The 21,183-nt window shown below is 48.5% G+C and overlaps 2 long non-coding RNA genes across 2 annotated transcripts in view; one reads left to right on the top strand and one right to left on the bottom strand.

The window, feature by feature from the left end:
* The window catches only part of LOC112546682 (uncharacterized), a 32,636-nt gene extending 14,557 nt beyond the window's left edge, over positions 1–18,079 (top strand). Inside the window, exons 2-3 of the long non-coding RNA XR_003090397.2 lie at positions 6,948–7,041; positions 17,199–18,079. This is a non-coding gene — a long non-coding RNA (uncharacterized LOC112546682). The remainder of the gene's footprint in view (positions 1–6,947; positions 7,042–17,198) is intronic.
* LOC142829636 (uncharacterized) overlaps positions 18,075–21,183 on the bottom strand; it is a 27,777-nt gene continuing 24,668 nt past the window's right edge. The window contains exon 2 of the long non-coding RNA XR_012904262.1: positions 18,075–18,636. This is a non-coding gene — a long non-coding RNA (uncharacterized LOC142829636). The remainder of the gene's footprint in view (positions 18,637–21,183) is intronic.

Below are 21,183 nucleotides of genomic sequence, written 5' to 3'. Positions count from 1 at the left end.
GTTTAGTCCTCCTACAATTAGATTGACTTGGTATGTTAGAGCTGGTAAATAATGTAATTCCATAGAAATCTGACTTAATTCCACTGAACTCAAGGCTGTTACACTTCTGGTGAAGTCAGAATGTGTGAGAGGAAAGTCAGCTGTCTGTGGTATTGTAATTTACCCTGTAGTGCACTGTAATTTGAGATATAAAAACTCTACTTTCTTTATACTAATGTATACTACATAAATCAAATTAAATTCAGTAGGAATTGGGCTCCAAATTTCGGAGGTATTTAGGTGCTGAACTTCTGTTGACTACAAGGGAGTTAAGTGCCTAAACATTTTGCGGATCTTTATGTAGGTGTCTCCCTCTGAAACATTTTGTCATAAAATGTATCTAATTGAGATGGTGAAGGTAACCTTGAACAGATTAATCAATGATATCAGATTGATAATGAACTAGGTTCTAGGACCGGTTTTGTTCAATATCTTTATTAATGACCTGGATGAGGGGGATGGATTGTACCCTCAGCAAGTTTGCAGATGACATTAAGCTAGGGGGAGAGGTAGATATGCTTGAGGGCAGAGATAGGGTCCAGAGTGACTTAGACAAATTGGAGGATTGGGCCACAAGAAATCTGATGAGGTTCAACAAGGACAAGTTTAGAGTCCTGCACTTGGGACGGAAGAATCGCAAGCATAGTTACAAGCTGGGGACCAACCAGTTAAGTAGTAGTTCTGCAGAAAAGGACCTGGGGGTTACAGTGGATGAGAAGCTGGATATGAGTCAACAGTGTGCCCTTGTAGCCAAGAAGGCTAATGGCATATTAGGTTGCATTAAGAGGAGCATTGCCAGCAGATCCAGAGATGTCATTATTCCCCTTTATTTGGCACTGATGAGGCCACATCTGGAGTATTGTGTCCAGTTCTGGGCCCCCCACTACAAAAAGGATGTGGACGCATTGGAGAAGGTCCAGCGGAGGGCAACCAAAATGATTAGGGGGCTGGAGCATATGACCTATGAGGAGAGGCTGAGGGAGTTGGGTCTGTTTAGTCTGGAGAAGCGAAGAGTGAGGAGGGATATGATAGCAGCCTTCAACTTCCTGAAGGGGATGGAGAGAGGCTGTTCTCAGTAGTGACAGATGGCAGAACAAGGAGCAATGGTCTCAAGTTATGGTGGGAGAGGTCCAGGTTGGATATTAGGAAAAACTATTTCACTAGGAGGGTAGTGAAGCACTGGAATGGGTTACCTAGGGAAGTAGTGGAGTCTCCATCCCTAGAGGTGTTTAAGTCCCGGCTTGACAAAGCCCTGGCCGGGTTGATTTAGATGGGATTGGCCCTGCCTAGAACAGGGGGCTGGACTTGACGACCTTCTGAGGTCTCTTCCAGTTCTATGATTCTATGATAAGGGGATGGTTTGAGAACATGATCTTGGTAACTAATTGACCATTCATTATCAGTGGGTAATAGGTCAATGGAAGGATGATAGGAGTTACTATAATGAACTTTCTGGGTGTCTGGCTGGTGAGTCTTGCCCACATGCTCAGGGTTTAGCTGATCGCCATATTTGGGGTCGGGAAGGAATTTTCCTCCAGGGTAGATTGGCAGAGACCCTTGAGGTTTTTCGCCTTTCTCTGTAGCATGGGGCACAGATCACAGCTGGAGAATTCTCTGCATCTTGGGGCCTTCAAAGTATTTGAAGGCTTCAATATCTGAGACATAGGTGAGAGGATTATTCTAAGAGGGGTGGGTAAGATTCTGTGGCCTGCAGTGTGCAGGGGGTCAGACTAGATGATCATAATGGTCCCTTCTGACCTTAAAGTCTATGTGTCTATGAGAACTGGCTTAATGTAAACAGGTAGTCCAGAACTTGATTGGCTAAAGATGTAAACCAGAGGTTGGGAACCTAAGGCCTGGGAGCTAGATGCAGCCCTGACTTGTCTGGATCCAGCCCCTGAGGATCAGGGCTCCACCATTAGCATTGGGGAGCCTGCACTGGTGCTGCAGCCTCACCCCCCGCTGTATTCTGTGGGGCTGAGCATACAAAATCTACTAGCCTGGGCCCCCTAGGTACTGGTGTGCAAGGGAATGTGGGGAGTATCTTTCTGCTTCTCAGTCAGGAGCCAATTGAGTGAGAGGCTTTTTTGGTGGGGAGGGGGTTGTTTCTCACTTGTGTGTGGCCCTGTGATGGGGTATACCAGCCCTGCACTGTGAAGGCTGAGCCTAATCAGGCCCACCTGGGCTGAAGAAGCCCTGCCCCCATAACCCTGCTGAGCATGCTCAGACTGTAGCCCAGTTATAAAAGCCCAGAGGGAGGCTCAGTGTGGGCTGACTGCTGGGGGGGAAAGGCCCTCAGAGGGGAGCCCCTGACCAGTACCAGCCAGCCAATCAGAAGGGAGCTACCAGCCAGCCGATCCGAGGGAAGACAGCAGGAACTCGGGCACCAGTTGGGATGTCTCCCCTGTAGTCTACGAGGGAGAAGCAGCCCCCTGGAAAATAGTGATTTGGTGAGCACGTGGGATGCTATCTCGCCAGAACAGGTAGGAAGTGGTCCAGTGAGGGGACAAGAGCTGCCTCTCCCAACCCGGAATCCTTGGCATGTTTCAGACGGATTCCCCGCCGAGGGAGTGGTGAGTCCTCCTGCCACTCACAGGGCCCTGGGCTGGGACCCGTTGGAGTAGCGTTGGCCCGGGTCCCCCTTCCGGGGTGTAGCCCCTACTTGTGACTTGTTGCCACCGATTGGCAGACCCTGCCTTAAAGGGCCAGCTATTGACTTTGCTTATTGACTCTGGCCAGTGGTCCAGCGGACCCGGTTTTAAGGGCCAGCGAGCATTTCTATATGACCAGTTCTGGTTGAGCAGCCCGTCAGGCCCTAGAGTCTGGGCCAGACTACAGCCCAGGGTAGAGCGCGCGGGGTGGACAGTTGACCCAGGAAGGGGGAAAAGAGAAGCCGCCCTGTGACAGGCCCCCAATTAATTTTTCTGTGTGTCAGCGGTCCTTGACCTAAAAAGGGTTCCCCACCCCTGAATAAACCTTTGAGATGAACCCAGTTGTGGTGTAACTTAAGAGGTAAATGGGCCAAACACTACTTTTGGTTATACTGGGTTGCATGACCCAGCCTACTCCCCCCCCCCCCCCAAAATTTTTTTTCAGAAATGTTTCACCATTGCTGATAGAAGTTCTATTGCATAGATATTAACAATGTTGAGAGTCCCAGCCTGGATGGATATACTGCCCTGCCAGCAGGTTAAGTATTGGCATGGTACTTAGAAATTCAGCAAAAGGAGCAGAAATAATAAAATATTCTCTTTCAGCCCCTCTCTGCAAGCATAGTAGATGGTGCAGGTATAGGATAGTGAGATCACTGGTCATACAGTCTATAAGTACCTGTATGAGGAACAAATAGGCTCTTCAATCTAGCTGAGAAAAATATAACACAATCCAATGACTGGAAGTTGAAGCTAGACAAATGCAGACTGAAAATGAGGTGTAAACTTTTAACAGTGAGTGTAATTAACATTGGATTAGTTTACCAAGGGTTGTGGTGGATTCTCCATCACTGACAGCTTAAGAATGGATTTGTTTTCTAAAATATCTGCTCTAGGGATTATTTTGTGAAAACTGGCTTGTGTAATACAGGAGGTCAGTCTAGATCAGCGATGGGCAACCAAGACCACTGAGTGGCCCTCCTTCATCTCAGTGGACCTTAAGATTCAAATCCAGTGATGGGTAACCTACAGCCTGCTGCCCTTTTGGGTTCTACCTCCAGCCTTTGAACCTGCCTCTGCTCCCTTCCCCCACACCTCTCATGCACTGGAGACCTGCATTTACTACTCCCCCTGCCTCAACTTTTGGAATTCAATTAATCAGATCATTTGTGCTCCATCCCTACTTCTCCCCCCTCCCTCCCAGAGCTTGAACGCTGCAAATTAGCCAATTCACAGTGCTGGAAAGTCCTGGGAGGGATGGGGAGGAGTAAGTGTGAAGCTCTAGTACCCCAGTGCGTGAGAGGTATGGGGGAAGTTGGCGGGGGGAGGTGGTGTAGGCCACAGGTGGAACCCCAATGGGTTGCATGCGGCGCACAGGTTGCTTGCCACTGGACTACATGATCACAGTGGTTCTTTCTACCTTTAGAATCTATGAGTCTGTATATTTTGTGCTAATGGCTGGCTTAGCCCCTGCTGTAGGATGGAAGTAGCTAACATGCCCAAAGCTCTGATTTGTTTGGTGATATGTCCTGAACTATCAGATGGTGTCAATGGACTGCCCTCCTGCTCCTCTGCAGTGTTCCTAGAGTCAGAGGGTGGCTTCTGCTCCAGCAGGGGCTCCAAATACTACTCTCTGTTGCATCTACTAGGCCAGGGCCCCCATTTGTCACTGCTTAGTTGTGGGCCCTCCAGCTTGCTCTTCTTCCCCCCCCCCCCCCCATCCTCCTCCCAGGAAGAATGAGCCTTCCTTGAGCCTTCCTTGTTGCCTGCATATGCCCCCTAACATTAACAGGTGAATCCAATGATGACACTAAGTTATGATCCCAAAAGTTGGGAATGCACAACAGGGAAGGGATCACTTGATGATGACCTGTTCTGTTCATTCCCTCTGGGGCACCTGGCATTGTCTTGGTTTGGAAGACAGGGTATTGGGCTAGTTGGACCTTTGTTCTGATTAAGAATGTTAAAGGATAGTCAACTGTTGACTATCGGATAAGCAAATACTTATCGAATAGTCAGTCGACGTGTCAGTTTTCCCCCTTCCTCCCCCCAGCTGCCTATATCAGATAAAGGCAGCAAAGGGGGGGAAGAAGAGGTACTTCAAAGGGCAGCACCGCACAGCTGATCCGGGGATCAGCTGTGAGGCGCTGCCCCTTTGAGACACTGGTTCAGCCTTTCAAAGTGGCAGCACTGCCTAGAGCCCGGGGTCCGCTGGGGACTCCCCAGTTGATCCTGGGCTCTGGTGGCATTTCAAATTGGCAGTGCAACATGGAACTCTCTGAGTCTCCCCACTGACCCCAGGCTCCATCCATGCACTTCCCCTTTGAAATGCACAAGAGCCCCCCCTCCTCTCCCCGCTGGCATGCTGCATGCAGCCCTGAGTCAGTGGGACTTCCCACTAGTCCTGGGCTGCCCGCAGAACTTTGAAATATACAAGAGCCCCATTGAAGGCTCTTGTACATTTCAAAGGAGAAGTGTGTTAGGGTTGCCAGATACCTTTACAAAAAATCCCGAACAGGCAGGGAAAGATTGGTTGAGCAAAAAAAAAAAAAAAGGCTGCACCTTTAAATTACCTTACTCCCTCCCCCCCCCTCCCGCCCTCACAGATGCTACTGGCCATCTTTTTAAGGGGGGGGGGGGGAAGGCCACTGCGCCTCTAATTTACTGTGCTCCTTGCTCCCCCCACCCTTGCAGATGCTGCCAGCCTTCTGTTCGAGGAAAACAGAAAATACCGGATATTTTATATGTCTGGAATTTTCTGGTTTTTTTACCAGATGGAAGGCCAAAATACCGAACTGTCCAGGCAAAAATCGGACACTTGGCAACCCTAAATGCGGAAGTGCCTATCGGCTAGTCGAGTAGTTGATGGAAATTCCATCGACTACTTGGCTAGTAAATTAACCACAATTTAACATCCTTAGTTCTGATCAGTATGGCTATTCTTACGTAAGTGAACTGTGTTTTCTGTTTAAAAAGGGAGAAGAGTCCAATGAAAATACAAGAAAGCTTTTGCTTTTGTTCAAGCTACTATGAGCTTGGACATCAGATATTATAAAAGTGAAAGACGGTACCTGACCTCATGCTGTTAGCAGAGTCCCAGTTCCTAGTTGCTTCATGGAGCTGCCAGCCTCCTTACTGCTCGCCCAAAAGTCTTGCTTCCAGGAAGGTTTCTTTTTTACTTCCTCAAACTAAACTCTCTTTTATTCAAGGACCACTTTCAGGTCATACTGGAGCTTGGACAAGCCCTTTGCTCTGGATGGTCCAAGGAGAGTGCTATAGACTGCATATGCGGAATTCATAGCCCCTCTCCCCCCTTTTAAACTCTTTTGCAAGAATGGTAATACACTGAACACCCTGGCTTCAAACAAAGGCCATCTCCTTCAATGGAGGGAAATGGCAAAATCTGGAGAGCCTAGGCACATGTGGAAACAAGCATAATCAAATGTTCTCCTCCCCTCAAGGAAAAGGGTGGCTATGTCTACACTGGCATGATTTTCTGAAAAGTTTTCAGTTAAAAGAATTTTCAGAAAAGCACGTCTAGATTGGCAGGATGCTTTTCCGCAAAATCACTTTTTGTGGAAAAGCGTCCGTGGCCAATCTAGACGCGGTTTTCCACAAAACAGCCCCGATCGCCATTTTTGCAGTCGGGGCTTTTTTGCGGAAAACAGTACTGTGCTGTCTACACTGGCCCTTTTGCGCAAAAGTCTTTCGGAAAAAGACTTTTGCCCGAACGGGAGCAGCATAGTATTTCCGGAAAAGTACTGACGATCTTACGAGATCGTCAGTGCTTTTCTGGAAATTCAAGCGGCCAGTGTAGACAGCTGGCAAGTTTTTTCGCAAAAGCAGATGATTTTGCGGAAAAACTTACCGGTCTAGACACAGCTAGTTTGTTTAAAGGACGGGGTGAAAATCCCTGGCATTCATAAATCACAAATCAGGCCTCCAAAATTATGACTTCAAAAGTAAATTTTGGGGTTTTTATTGCTTTTTAGCCTTTCAGCTTTTTGGATGGATATGCCAAGCATTTCTGCACAACCATGAAAGCTAGAAACTCTTTGTAAAGTGAAAATTGAAACTTGTAATGTAGTTCCATTTACTCCAGAAGCAGGGGCTTTTACTAAAACACAAATACAATGAGATGCCGGATAAAGTTTAATTTGGCAGCACTTGGGGTGGGCGGGCGGGGGAGGAGGGGAGGATGACTGTTATACTTTTGTGGCCATTTCCTTTTAGTTCATGGCTCTTATTCTAATCTAGACCGACCTGCTGCAAAAGTGTCTTTATGAATCTTCTGGCTCTTCTACTGGATCTGTCTATGCCTACTACCATTTTGACAGATTAAAATCCAAAGGTATGTTGCTTACTACTCTCTGCTGCTTATAGCCTATTCCTTCTCCCTGTTCAAGTTTCACCCGTGAAGTGGTTTAAAAGACTTCATTTCAGTCCCCTTCCTCTTTATCAGAGAGGGTCTCAATGTGATGGGGTTTTCACTCCTCACTAGCCTAGAAGGGGTTAATGAGGCTGAGGTCAGTTAACCAGACAGGTCATTGCTGAAGGGAATAAGGTGGCCTAAGTAATCCCCTAAATGATGAAGGAGCCTTGCTGAGGCTAGGATAAAGCCAGGAAGCTGACAGCAGAAAGGGCCGGAGGTGAGAGAACCTATAGTTACTTTCTGGGCAAAGAGAAAGGGGAAGATGATGTAAGGAAAAGGCTCTGGGAAATTGCAGCGAGGTATAAGATAGTGCACCTGATTAGAAGATCCTAGAGCTGGAACCAGGAGCAGAAGGCAGGCTTGGGTTCCCTTACCAGACATTACTACTCCCCCAATGAGGTTTACAGGATCTTTCAAAAAAGCGCCCCATTTTCAAAAGAACCGTGTCTAAACCACAGTTTTACTTTTGAGATGGCACTTGTTGGAAAGAGTGCCGTTACATGATTATGCAAATGAAGTGCAGGATATTTAAATCCCCGCTTCATTTGCACTTTTAAAGTGCTTCATTTACATCCCTCTGCCGACAGCCTTTGGGGCAGTGACTGGGAAGACTGCCTGAGACACTTTGTAAGGAAAGACTTTGAAATCCCAGAAGGGGAAAAGCACATAGTGATCTGTCCAGTGGGCCAATCCATGAAGGGAGCACACCAAGAGGGAGTTGCACAGAAAAAGAGAGAGGTGGCAGCACATGCAGCGAGCAGCAGAAAGGAATGTTGAACCTGGAAGGAGATAATCCCCAGAGCAACCAGAAAGAATTGCCTTAATGGAGATGGACTTGGTGACTCCAGTATCAGAGAGTGGGAGAAACTCAGCAAAGAAGCAGTAGCGAGGGTGGAGGTAAAGAAGTGCAGATAATTTACTCTCCGAAGTACGGGAGAATTTTCAGATACAGTTTCAGAGTTTGGAATTCAGTCTCCTTCCCACTCTTGGCTCTTCTCCTTTGCACTTTCATTTCATGCATGGCTCGCCACTCTCTGTCGCTATAAGACCATAGGAATGGCCATACTGGGTCAGACCAAAGGTCCATCTAGCCCAGTATCCTGACTGCCAACACTGGCCAATACCAGATGCTCCAGAGGGAGGGAACACAACAGGTAATCCTCACGTGATCCCTCTCCTGACACCCATTTCCAGACATGCTACTGCTGTGTACGCAGGCTAGAACAGCAGTAGCATGGAGGAAAGGTGCAGAGTACATAGGGGATAGGCCTAAAGGATGCTACAAACGGGCTTGTTCCATAGCATTGGCAGTGAAGGATAAGAACAAAGGTTTTAACTCCCAGGCAGTTTCAGCAGGACATCAGTCCCACCACACTATACCAGACGTTGCCACTTGTACTCATACTAAGTAATACTTTACTCTGTCATCTCAGCGCTTCTTTAAAGCCCCCAGAGCAGATGATGCAGCAGGGGGAAATGGGACAGAAGTTGGTGTGGCCACAGTATCCTTAATTCTATCTTCTTGTTTCCACAAGCTCCAAAAGGGCTGTGAGGAGCCTATGCCCAGGCCTAAACCAATTGCTGTCAGCCCCTAAATAAGGGGGTACACACTAATTCCCCTCAGTCTTTGTGACAGCCTTAGCACCACTCCAGGGTTGAAGGTTAGTGCTAGTCTCTCTCCCTAGTGTAGACTAAGGATGTTAAAATGCGGTTAATTGACTAGTCGATAGGCACTTCCGCATTCCTCCTTTGAAATGTACAAGAGCCCCTACTGGGCTCTTGTACATTTCAAAGGAGGAATGCGGAACTCCACTTACAGCCCAGAGCCAGTGGGAAGTTCTGCTGACCCCGGGCTGCACATGGAGTGCCTGCTTTGAAATGCCCAAGAGTCCCCAGCAGGCTCTTGTGAATTTCAAAGCCATGGAGCCTGGGGTCAGTGGGGGACTCTCAGTCCCCAGCTGACCCCGGGTTCTGCACAGCACTTCCCCGGGAACCAAGTTCTGGGAAAATGCTGCAGAGAGCCCGGGATCAGCTGGGGGAGTCCTTAGCTGACCCTGGGCTTCACTGCTGCCCCTCTGAATTGCATAGAGGCGGCTTTTTAAAGGGGAAGCCTGCCACACAGCTGACCTGTGGATCAGCTGTGCAGTGGCTGCCTTGGGATTTCAAAGTGGAGGTGCTGGCACTCTGAAGTACCCCTTTTCTTTAACATCTCTAGTGTAGATTGCTTCATGGTACAATCCTATTTATGGATAATATCAATATGGCAATGCTTGCTTGTGATTCTTGATGTTCAGCTTCTGGAGCTGTTAGCTGAAACAGCTGTCTTGTTTTTGTCTGGCTGATTAAAATTCCAAATGGATCTCACTAGGTTAGTAGAGTTCACCCCACCCTCTAAATTAACCTATTGTGTGTAACATGTCCATTACTGACCAGAAAACATCTTGAAGTGTTGTCCTGAATAGGGACTAGGGCTATACAATCTTGGTATAATTAATGAACCAGTTAAATGGGGGACTGGAGTGGCCCCGTACCTGCTGCAGCCAGGTTGGAGCAGCCCCTGCCCCAGGTGACTGCAGTTGTGGCCAGGCTGGAGTGCTCCCTGCCTGTGGCAGGCCCTGCAGGACTGGAGCAATGCCCTGCCCATGGTGGGCGGGGCGCTGCTCCAGTCCCACAGGATCCATAATAGGAACAGGCTGAAACAAATCTTTAAGAGCTTTCCTGAATTAGGAACTATCCTGGATACTTCATTGAATAAAACAGATGTTTGAGCAATGCAACTAATAGGTAGCACTTGATGACAATTCTGATATCATTAGCCAAAGCTTTTCTCAGCTAGACGTTGCTTTCACACACATCCCTATACTAGCTTAACTTAGGGTGTCAATTCCTGCCCTGCCCTGCACCTTGTGCTGTCATTTACACTTTGCACAAGTGTATATAAATGACTGCACAAGACGCAGGGCAGAGGAGAATCAAGGCCACAGTTGGCATCAGCATTTATAATGTACAAACACCCTCACTGTTCAGCAGCAGGATACGGTGCTTGATTCATTCACAGCTACTCACCATTAGAAAAGAGTTTGTTTCTCACTAAAAGTTCATAAGTCTGCTTAATGTGAAGAATTATTAACTCTTTGCATAAAATAACTGAGTAATTTTTTCTAGCACAATTTTCCAGTTTACTTTGCCAATACTGAAAAAAGTAGGTCAGTGCTTTCCTTTGCCTATAACTGGTTGTGTGTATTACATGTGGGCAAAATACTTGTGGGCTCTGTAAAATGGAAATCTTATTGTTCTTATCAGCTAGGAAAAGGGATAAATAACTGCACAAATGCTAAATATTAACTTTGTTACTAATAGGCAGAAAAATCTTATGGATACAAGCAGTTATTAGTCTTGTCAAAAATCTCTCCCATTAAAGATGGTTGGAAAATTATTTTTAGACACAGCTAGGTAAAACACTGCAAAGAATTTCACTTGGCTATGTAAAATCTTTGTCTTGTCTATGGAAGGCTACATTGTATTTAGAAAAAAATCTGGGTAGATCAGGTGTTGGCTGCTGCCATCTAGTGATGAAATATATTACAATGATTTTCTTTTTCTAACAAAGTTGTTACACAGGAGTAGTGTATGGCCTCATATCCAGTAAATCACCACGGGTACCAATAACTCTGTCTTGATAGCTCTCTAAGGGCATGTCTACACTAGGAAACTATTTCAAAATAACTAAAATCCATTTAATAACTCTCAAAATTGAAATAGCATGTCCATACTGCAGGGAAGCCTCAAAATTTGTCCTAGGCAGGCTCTGTTATTGTGGACATGCTACCTCAACTTAAAGCACTGGAGAGTAATTACTTCAAATTGCTCTAGGAAGTAGTTATTTTGAAAGCAGCAGTGGAGCAGCCACATTAATACTATTTCAAAATAACTATTTATTCACCAATGAAAGCAAGAGTACAGATTTCGAAATAACCAGCCTGTTAGTTCGAAATAATGGGCATGGTAGTGTGGACACTCCACTTATTTTGAAATAAGGGGGGTTATTTAGAAGCAACTTGCTAGTGTAAACCAGAGCTAAGACAATTGTCTCCAAACATATCAGCTGATGATAAATCTATATGATCACCTTTGGACTTCTTTCCCTTTTCAAGGGCTTCCTCACAAATGACTCCTAAAAGGTTCAGCTCTAAATATATCTATAACAATCCTGCTATTGTCCCCTCATAAATAAAAGCACTACATTCTAGTTGAATAAAAATCATGCTTTCATTTTAAAAACCTACAGGTTGAACCTCCCTAATCTGGGACTCTCTGATCCAGCAACATCCTTGGTCTGGCAGAGCCATGGATGTTGCTGGACCAAAGAGCCCTCTAGGTGGGAGCCAGCTGAGAGAACAGGGAACTGGGGAGCCCTGGCTGGGCCAGCAGGGACCCCTGGATCCAGCTGGACCAGGCACTGAGGAATCCTGGCCCCAGCTAGGGAAACCCCTCTGCAGCAAGGCTTCCACTGACCCTGCTGACCCCCACCATGGCAGCAGGGCTGGTGGCAGTTGGGCAGCCCTGGTTTGGGACTGCAGGATGCCCCTAATGGCAGGATACCCCTAACGCCCAGGGAGTTCCCAGTGGCAGTGAAGGCAGCTGTAGCAGCAGCGTGCTGTGGCTGAGCGATCCCGGTGAACCCCCAGTGGCAGTGGGGCTGGCAGTGGCTGGGTGGCCCCAGCCTGGGAACCCTGGGAAACACCATGTGGTAGCTCAGCCAGCAGTGGCCACACTGTCCCATCTGGGAACTCTGGGAGACCTTGGGGCAGCGTGATGGTGAGCCTGTGCCAGGCCAGCATTAGTGGGGCTGACAGCAGGGCAGGGACCCTGAGGGAGAGGAGCCCGGGAGCAGAGCAACCAACATGGGAGCATTGACCTCCTCAGTCCAGCAAATTCCCAGGTTTGGGACAGCTCAGGTCCCAAGGGTGCCAGACCAGAAAGGTCCAACCTGTATTTGGAGACTTCATACTCTAGTACAGGTTGGACCTAATCTAGTACAAGTTGGCACCCTTGGAACCTGACCAGTCCCAGATTAGGGATTTTCCCAGATCAGGGGAAGTCATTTCTGGATCCCTGCCACCGGCCCCTGGCCCAACACATTGGCCTTCCAGCCAGCTACTCACCTCCTGCTGGCCCCGCTCCTGTGCTGACCCCACTGGGCAGACATTGCTGCCGTGACTCTGGGACCCATGTGCGCTGTGCTGAAGCTCCTGGACCCGCAGGACAGCTGTGCGTGCCATGCTGGAGCCCCCGGACTGTGTGCCATGCTAGGGCTCCGGGACCCAATGGGCATCCCCGTACTGGGTCTCCCAACCCTGATGGGCAGCCCCGCCATCAGCTTGCTGTGGGAAGCCCTCTGCACTGCTGGCCCTGCAGGTATCCTTGCCCCTAGCCCTCCACCAGGACTCTCTGGTCCTGCAACATCTGTGCCAGACCATGGATGTTTCTGGATCAGAGAATCCCGGTTAAGAGAGTTTGAACCTGTAGTGAGGGCAAACAGCTGAGAAATAGAAGAATACAGGGCTCTAATGATTGTCTCAGTTGAGTCACTGAATAGAAGGAAGATCTGGGTTCTTTTGTTCTTCTTGCCATTAATCTTTGGTGTCTATTGGCAATTTAAAAAATAAGGAGTTGTCTTTTTCATTTGAGCTAGTGATTCAAAACACTTGCTTGCAAGTAATGAAAATCAAAATTTGTCACAGCGTGCAACTCCTGAGCAGAACTTTGCTCTTTTACATCAGTGGAAGTCCACAGTGTTTCTGTACTGGTCAGTGCAACTGTGAAACTAAATCGGAAGGGTCTAGGCTTGCCAATTGTCTGGACATATTCCTGGAGATTTAATCACGACAGTCTTTAATTAAAGATTAATCTTTAATTCCTGAAGGAATGGCAAATCTAAATGGGTCTGAATATTTGTTTTAACTAAAATGAGACAAACTCAATAAAGCTGTGTACTAAACCTTAGCAAACCTTTATTTTACATGTGCTACTTCTCAATGAATGTCAGTACTATGAGTTAGGAGTGATCATACAGAGCAGCAGATAAGGGACCTACCATTACCAGATCCTCAAAACACTAGGGCTATGTCTACACTGCCCCCTCTTCTGTAAAAAAATGCAAATGAGGCAAAGCATGGAGTATCACCGTGCTTCATTTGCATAATTAATGAGGCTCTGTTTTTGCACAAGAGGCTTTTGCACCGTCTACACAGCTCCTTTTTGCTCAAAATCCCCCTCTTGCACAAGAGCCGTTCTTCCTCTTTTTTTTTTTTTTCAGGAAAAATGGCTCTTGCGCAAGAGGGGTTTTTTGTGCAAAAATGGAGCCTCATTAATTATGCAGATAAGGTGCAGTGATATTCCATGCTTCACCTCATTTGCATTTTTTGTGCAAGAGGGGGCAGTGTAGACATAGCTCATGTGTATTGCACTAAGCAATGATGAGTCATAAAAGGAAGGGATGCACACCATATCTTTTTCATTGAAAACAAATGGGGATTGCTAGCAGCTTTGAACTAGTTTTCTGAAATAGAATTTAGTAAAATGCATTTGTTTGAATTCTCTCAACAATGAAATATAACTTTCAGTTTATAGAAGTGGGTTCATCACATGCTTTGATGCCTATTCCCTCCTTTATTCCATTATTTTCAAGTAAATAAATGTCATTTATCTTTAGGAGAGGCATAACTTTGACATTCATCACTTCTTTTAGATAAAGCCATTTATTTAAGGACAAAGATTACCAGTGCTTGGCATTGTGATGTCACCAGAGATTCAGTGATACCTTTGTTTATTATTTTTAAATTGCCTCTTGTAAAATCATCTTACAAAAGCCAGAAGTTGAGAAATGTGGAACTTTACAAAAGTATGAATTACTTGCAAAGCTCACACTTGAAAGGAAAACCTATGGAATAAAATTAGTATTCATAAACATGAATTTCCCACTGTAGGATGCTGATTCATGCTCGAGGGAAGAGATGAAAAGATTGGAAAACAATGAAGAAACTTTTCTTAAATTAAATACTTAGGCAATTTATGAGATAGGGTTTCCACCATTCCATTTTGAGGGATTGTTTAAAATTGTAAAGCAATAGATCTTTCTGAAATCCTCTTTGAGGGTACCCATTGTATGTTCTTAAACCTCCTATGGCATTTTTATGTTGGTCTCCATGTAATGTGAAAACACTCAAACTGCATCTGATTAATACCAAAATGTGAGACCCAGTTCTAGGCATCAGTGATCAGAACCCAATTGATTTGGATGGCGACTGGAAGACACAAAAGCTTGACTTCCACAGAAATCACCAGATGGTCACTCAGGATACAGGGCTGAGGCAGTGACCTCGGGATGAAGTTTACTGGCTTCCCTTAGCCAGGTCCCTTGCTGCTCCAATCAAGTGAGCGAAAATCCAATTTTTGTGTTGTCACCAAAATCAACAGGGTTCTGGCCAGGGTAGGAGTGCAGGTACTGGCAATAAGGGACCAGTTAGGCCTACATAAACGTGGTGTGTGACCCTTCAGCTGGCCAACCAATTCAAGTCCTATACTCAATTTGATCGTTTGTTTAAAATCTATGGCAAAGCTCCCAGTGACTCTAATGATTTAGCAGGGGGTTCTGCATTAGAGACCTATATACACCAGAGGCAGCAGAGGTATGGTGGAGTTAGAAAAAAGAGAGGCCAACCTGACACTGAATGTGAGGGAAGGGAGGAAGAAACCCCAAATGTGGAAGTTTAGGGGGAAAGACATCTTGGCATGTACAGGATGAGAACAGGGAGAGACCCTCTAGATTGAGAGGATGGGGGTAGACAAGGAGAAACTATCAGCAGATTAACAATTGCTCAAATGCAAATTAATTTTGTGTTTAATACTCTGAACCTATCCCTTCTGCTCCTGCCTGTGTTGGCAACCCAGTGTGGAAAAGTTGGGTAAGAAAGTGTAGATTTGCTTGGACAAGTATAACTTGCTCAACTTGCACTTTATTAAACAACCTTCCCACCCTACCCAACCCAGCCCACAAGAAATAAGTACCAGATACATCAGGTGAGGTACAGTAATGAACTCCTTTGCTCAACTGGTAGGATCACAAGTAGTGAATGCTGCTACTCTAGGAAGGGAGAGGAAATGAGGTTGTGTAAATAATTGATTGGATTAGATTACAAGAAAATACATCTTTGGTGCTCCTATCTGTTACACACAGGAGGTGGCTGTAAAGATTGTATTTAAATAATTGGCTTGCCTTGAAACTTTCACTTGCTTCTTTTAAGCTCTGAAAAGTCTGAAGAGGAAATCAAAATATTGCAGAAGAACTGCAAGACTGAGAACTGCTGTTTAAGGAAGTGTCAACAACGACCAGTGCAAATTTCAAACAGGACTCCCCCTTTACTGAGTAACAGCCACTCACAGATATTAAATTGTTAAGGGGAGTTCCAGGTTTGCATTTGAACCATGGCAATTTTACAGATATCCTTTTTCAGCAGTGAGGTTGGTTAAAAGACACAAAACACTTTGTTTTGTATGACTCTCAGGGTATGTCTAGACTATATCCCTCTTTCGAAAGAGGGATGTAAATTAGACAGATCGAAATTGCAAATGAAGCCGGGATTTGAATTTCCCATGCTTCATTTGCATAATGGTGGCTGCACGTTCTTTCGAAAAAGGGCTTTTCGAAAGTGAAACCACCATCTAGATGCAGTTCTTTTGGGGAAAAAAACTCCTTTTTCGAAAGATCCTGTACTCCTCAGGATCTTTCAAAAGAGGAGTACAGGATCTTTCAAAAAAGGGTTTTTTTCCCCGAAAGAACCGTGTCTAGACAGCGGCTTCACTTTTGAAAAGCCTTTTTTCGAAAATGCGCGGCCGCCATTATGCAAATAAAGTTAAAATCCCGGCTTCATTTGCAATTTCGATCTGTCTAATTTACATCCCTCTTTTGACAGATGTAGTCTAGACAGATGCCTTTAGGGTACGTCTAGACTGCAAGCTTCTTTTGAAAGAGAGAACGCATTGAAAAAGCAATCCACACTCATTGGACGCTCTCTCACATAAAAGGCCACCTGGAACCACTTCTGGCAGGGAATTAGCTCAGCAGTTACTTCTGGGTGCTGTTGCTGTTGACTAAGGCTATCTGAGACGCGCGCTTAAAGGGACCCCCTCTGGACAGCCGTTTCTCAGCTTCTGCTGCTTGCTTGTCTACCTCTCTGAGGAACAGCAAAGCTTTAGCAGTGTGTGTTCTGGTTGCCTAGCTTTGTTGGACGCCACAGCATTAGTTTGTTTTTTGCTATGGAGCCGGAGCTGCCCCTGGGCATGCGATGGCCTCACACTGTCATGCTGCAAGTTATGCAGCAGTTTCAGCAGACGGTCTTGACAGTACTGTCCCAGGTCGACTCCAAGCTTATCTGTGAGTCCCTCTGCCTGGATGCAGAAGCAATGCCCATGCCCCCACACCTCATGGTTGAGAGACGATTTTGGAGGCTGGACACCAGTTCCAACTGGTGGAACCAGCTGGTCATGGAGCAGTGGGATGACCAACAGTAGCTTAACAACTTCCACATGTGGAAGGCCACCTTCTTGGACCTGGCTTACCCCTGCCCTCCGGAGACGTGACACCCATCTGCGACCCGACATCCCCCTGCAGAAGCGGGTTGCTATTGCCATATAGAAGCTCGTCACCCCCGACAGCTATTGGTCGGTGGGCCACCAGTTCATCGTGGAGAAGTCCACCATCAGGGTGGTCCTTATGGAGGTGAGGCACTCTTGGTGTATAGTCCCTGCACAGTGGGGAGAGGAGAGGAGAGTCCTGGAAAAGGGGGACCCTTGGGAAAGGCTTGTGTGTGGGGGGTGAAGTGGGGTGGGGGGAAGGCCCATCCCCAGAGGGGGTGCTGTCCTTTCCTCACACAGCCCTGCTGCTGGGTGGGCGGCCTTGTAGGGGATGGCTCGTGGGGTGTTTGAGAGGGGGAAATAGGGGATGGGCACCTCCCAAGGGCTCAGGCATCCCCTCTCATTCTATATTTTGTGTATTTCGTTGTCTCCTTCTGCAGGTTGAGGGTCATCAACTCTGTTATGCTGTGCAGGGTCATCCGCCTGGGAGCTCTGGACCCCATCAGGGCCGGATTTGCTGCCCTGGGCTTTCCTCACTGCGGAGGAGCGACTGATGGGGGGGCCCACATTCCGATCCACGCACCATAGCATCGAGCCACCCAGTACATGAACAGAAAGGGCGATTTCTCCTTGTTGCTACAGGCCCTGGTCGAACACCGGGGGACAGTTTTTGGATATTTTTGTTGGGTGGTTGGGCTGGACACACAATGCCCACATATTCAGGAACTCTAGCCTCTACCAGAAGCTGGAGGCTAGCATATTCTTCCCTCGGTGGACTTTCGTGTGGGGGACATAGAGATGCCACTCTGCATCATTGGGGATGCACCCCGCTCACTAATGCCATGGCTCATGAAGTCCTACACTGGTCACCTGGACCCCACCAGAGAACAATTCAATGTGCATCTCAACCGGACCCGCATGCAGTTGGCGTGCGCCTTTAGCAGCCTCAAGGCGAAGTTCAGGTGCCTCCTGACTCGCCTCGACGTGGGGGAGCACAACATCCCCAAGGTGGCCACAGCATGTTGTATTCTCCACAATATAGTGGAGAGCAAGGGGGAGGCTGTCCTCCCAGGGTGGGGGACAAAGGCTGGCTGTGAGGGAAGGGCATTCGACCAGCTGTGCACAGCTGCCATTCGCCAGGCCCATCAGGCCGGTGTGCGCATCCAGAAGGCCCAGGGGGAGAGGTTCTCTGAAGGACCCCAGTAACTCTCCACAGGGCCTCCCCACTGCGGGCTTGTGCCTTGCCCCCCCTACAGCTTTCCCCTACAATCCTTCCCTTCCCCCCTTCCCTGTATAATTAATAAAGACACGAGGTGTGAGTTGAACACAAACTTTGTATATTGTTTTTTAATATAAAAGTAACTGGGGTGGAGGGAGGCTGAGAACCTGGATGGGGGAGGGAGGAGAGAGGCTTAGGGCTGTGAGTGGTGCATGGTGTGGCTGGAAGTGCCACATCGGGTCTGGGGACCTCGACGAACTCAGGGTTGTGGGGGGCTTGGGACAACAGCAAGGTGAGCAGAAGGAGGGCTGGAGCAGGGTCGGGTCTGGCAGGGGGGCAGAGGGAGGGGGCATGGGCATGACAGGGGGAGGAGGGGTGGCAGGCTCATGGGTATGGGGAGCAGGAGTGGGGACCGGAGCCGGGTGTGCACTTCCCAGATGGTGGCATACATGTTTTCGCCTTGCCACACAAGCTGGTCTCACATACGATTATGCCAATAGGCGTCATTGTGGACTTTTTCTGGATCTGTTGCATGTCACACAGGATGGCTACGTGCTCCCGTATGAAGTCCTCATTCACCCTCCAGTGCTTGCAGCTCCCCTAGGTTTGGGCGGCTGTCTCTGATGGCGTGGATCGCCCCTCAGCAATGGCTGGTCCAGCTGTGGAGGAGAAGAGAGAGAGACGGTCAGTCATCCATCCAACCAGACATTGTCCCTGAGGCCGTGCCCTCCTCAGTGAGTAAGGCCTGTGAGCAAGGCCATACGTGGCCTGCACAGCAGGCCCTGCCTCAAGGCTCCCATGGGACCATATTGCCCACCCACCCCATCCCCCAGACAAGCAGGCTAGGGAAGTATCTGGCCACAGTGGGATCCCATGGGTGGGACAGGGGCCTGGAGCAGCCTGACTCTCCTTAGGGCCTACACACACACCTGCACCTGGCAGTGCTGCCTGTGGGAGCGGGTGGTGCCTCGTGCATGCAGGCATGGCCGTGTGCTATGTGTGACACTCCTCCGTCTGTGTGGGGTCGTGCGTGTGCCCTTGTGCCCAGCCTGCTTCCGGCAGTGGCTGGTGGGGGGAGGACATCCCTCCTAGGGGTCGGACGTGTGTGGGGCCTCCCCTCAGCCTGTGAGCAGCAGCCTGTGTGTGCTCCAGGGCTGGCTTCTGAGATCACGTGGTGTACACTGCTGCTGCACATGCTTGCACATGCACGGACAGCAGCACACCGTACAGACTGAGCATGCCAAGCGGCTATCACACCCCATCCCCTCTGAGCCCACCTCCCCTGCCCTGTGTGTGTGACAAACTGAGAACACCCACTTGATGATCCCTCTCTGGCATCAGATGATGCCTGGGATATGTCCAGAGCCTGGGGTACCAGCTCCAGCATGAGGGTGACCACGCTACCAGTGTCGTTGTCGTCCTCCTGCAACTGCTGTTGGTCGTCGTCGTCCTCCTCCTCCAGAAACTCTGACCAGGCAACCATGGGTGTCTCCAACCCCAAATCCACCAGTATGGGAGGAGAAAAGACTTCCCCACCCCCCAGGATCTGGAGCAGCTCTGTATAGTATGGGCAGGAGTGGGGTCGTGCCCCAGAGTGAGAGCTGTGCTCCCTGGTCCGGGGATACCCTTGCTGGAGCTCCTTGACCTTGCTCCGTACTTGGTCAAGGGTATGAGGGTGGTGTCCCTTCTGGGTCAGAGCTTTGGCCATGTGCCTATAAATGTCCGAATATCTGCACTTGGAGCAGAGATCCTTCAAGGTCTGCTCCTCCCCCCACAGCTCTAGGAGGGACAGGATCTCTGGCCCGGTTTAGGAAGGCGCCCGGCATTTGGTGCCCTTGGGTGGGTCCTCTGAGGCTTGGTGCTGCTCCCTGTGCAAGCCAGGTGGGTCTCGGGGGGGGGGGGGGGCTTGTGGTTTTGCCATTTGTCAGCAGGCCTTTGGCAGTCAGAGCTGAGTGGGCAAGGTCCTGCTGCAAGGCTGGCTTCCTGCTACAAGACTAGTCCAGGGTACCCACAGCTCTAAGAGCTGCCAGGACACGGGAACTAGAGAGCTGTGATTAGTGTGGATGGAGTGGCCACTAGGGCACCTGTGCTTTTTCCTGGAGGCCTCTTCTTTTGAAAAAACTCCCTCTTCCATGTCCACACATGCCTTTTTCTGAAAGAGCGCTCTTGGAAAAGGTTTTCTTTCTCATAGAATGATGCTTACCAATGTCGGAAAAATCCCTGCATTCTTTCGATTTTATATGAAAGAATGCAATTGTAGTGTGGATGTAAGTGAAGTTTTTTCGGAAAACGTTTTTCCAAAAAAAAACACCTGCCGTCTAGATGCACCTTTGAGATGCTTGTGGTTTGTCCCAAGAAACTGGCAGATTGGGATTGTCTCCCCCTTCATGGCATGATCCTGCACTTTTAAAGTCAATTGGAAGATGAATCATTTTTAACAAGTATGTGTTATTAAACAAGCCTTGAATTAAATGTCAGAGTATTTACGATCTGTATTACTTATATGGAAACTTGAAATGTGTGTGCTTTCTTCAAATAGAAGTCCTCAATGATCTTAGATATTCTAAACTATGTTCTTGATCCAGATACACACTAAAGAAAATGCATAACTTTAAGCACATGATGTCAAGTACAGGCAGTCCCCGGGTTACGTACAAGATAGGGACTGTAGGTTTGTTCTTAAGTTGAATTTGTTTGTAAGTTGGAACTGGTACATATTGTACCCCAGGTGTCCCCGAGTCAGCCGCTGCTGAAACTGACCAGCGGCTGACTACAGGAAGCCCGGGGCAGAGCAGCTCTGCCTCGGGCTTCCTGTAGTCAGCCGCTGGTCAGTTTCAGCAGCGGCTGATTTGGGGACGCCTGGGGCAGAGCAGCTGGGGTGCTGCTGGGTTGGTCCACTAGCGCTGCACCTCGGCGCTGTGGGACCAACCCGGCAGCCCCCCAGCTGCTCTACCCCAGGTGTCCTGATTCAGCCGCTGCTGAAACTGACCAGCGGCGAGAAAAGCCTGGTCTGCTGGGGGGGATGCACTAGCTGCACCCCCCCCCCCCCCAGCAGACCAGGAAGACACGGAGCGGCTTTTCTCGCCGCAGAGGATGCGGGCAGCGGGACCGCGGCGTGTCGCGGCGGTCCCGCCGCCCGCGTGCTCCGCGGCGAGAAAAGCCGCTCCGCGTCTCCCTAGTCTGCTGGGGGGGCGCTAGCTCCGCGT

This window comes from Pelodiscus sinensis, chromosome 5 (genome assembly GCF_049634645.1).
Source record: "Pelodiscus sinensis isolate JC-2024 chromosome 5, ASM4963464v1, whole genome shotgun sequence".
Lineage (NCBI taxonomy): Eukaryota > Metazoa > Chordata > Testudines > Trionychidae > Pelodiscus > Pelodiscus sinensis.
Note: the sequence above shows the minus strand (reverse complement) of the source record. Positions and strands in the feature narration are given on the sequence as shown.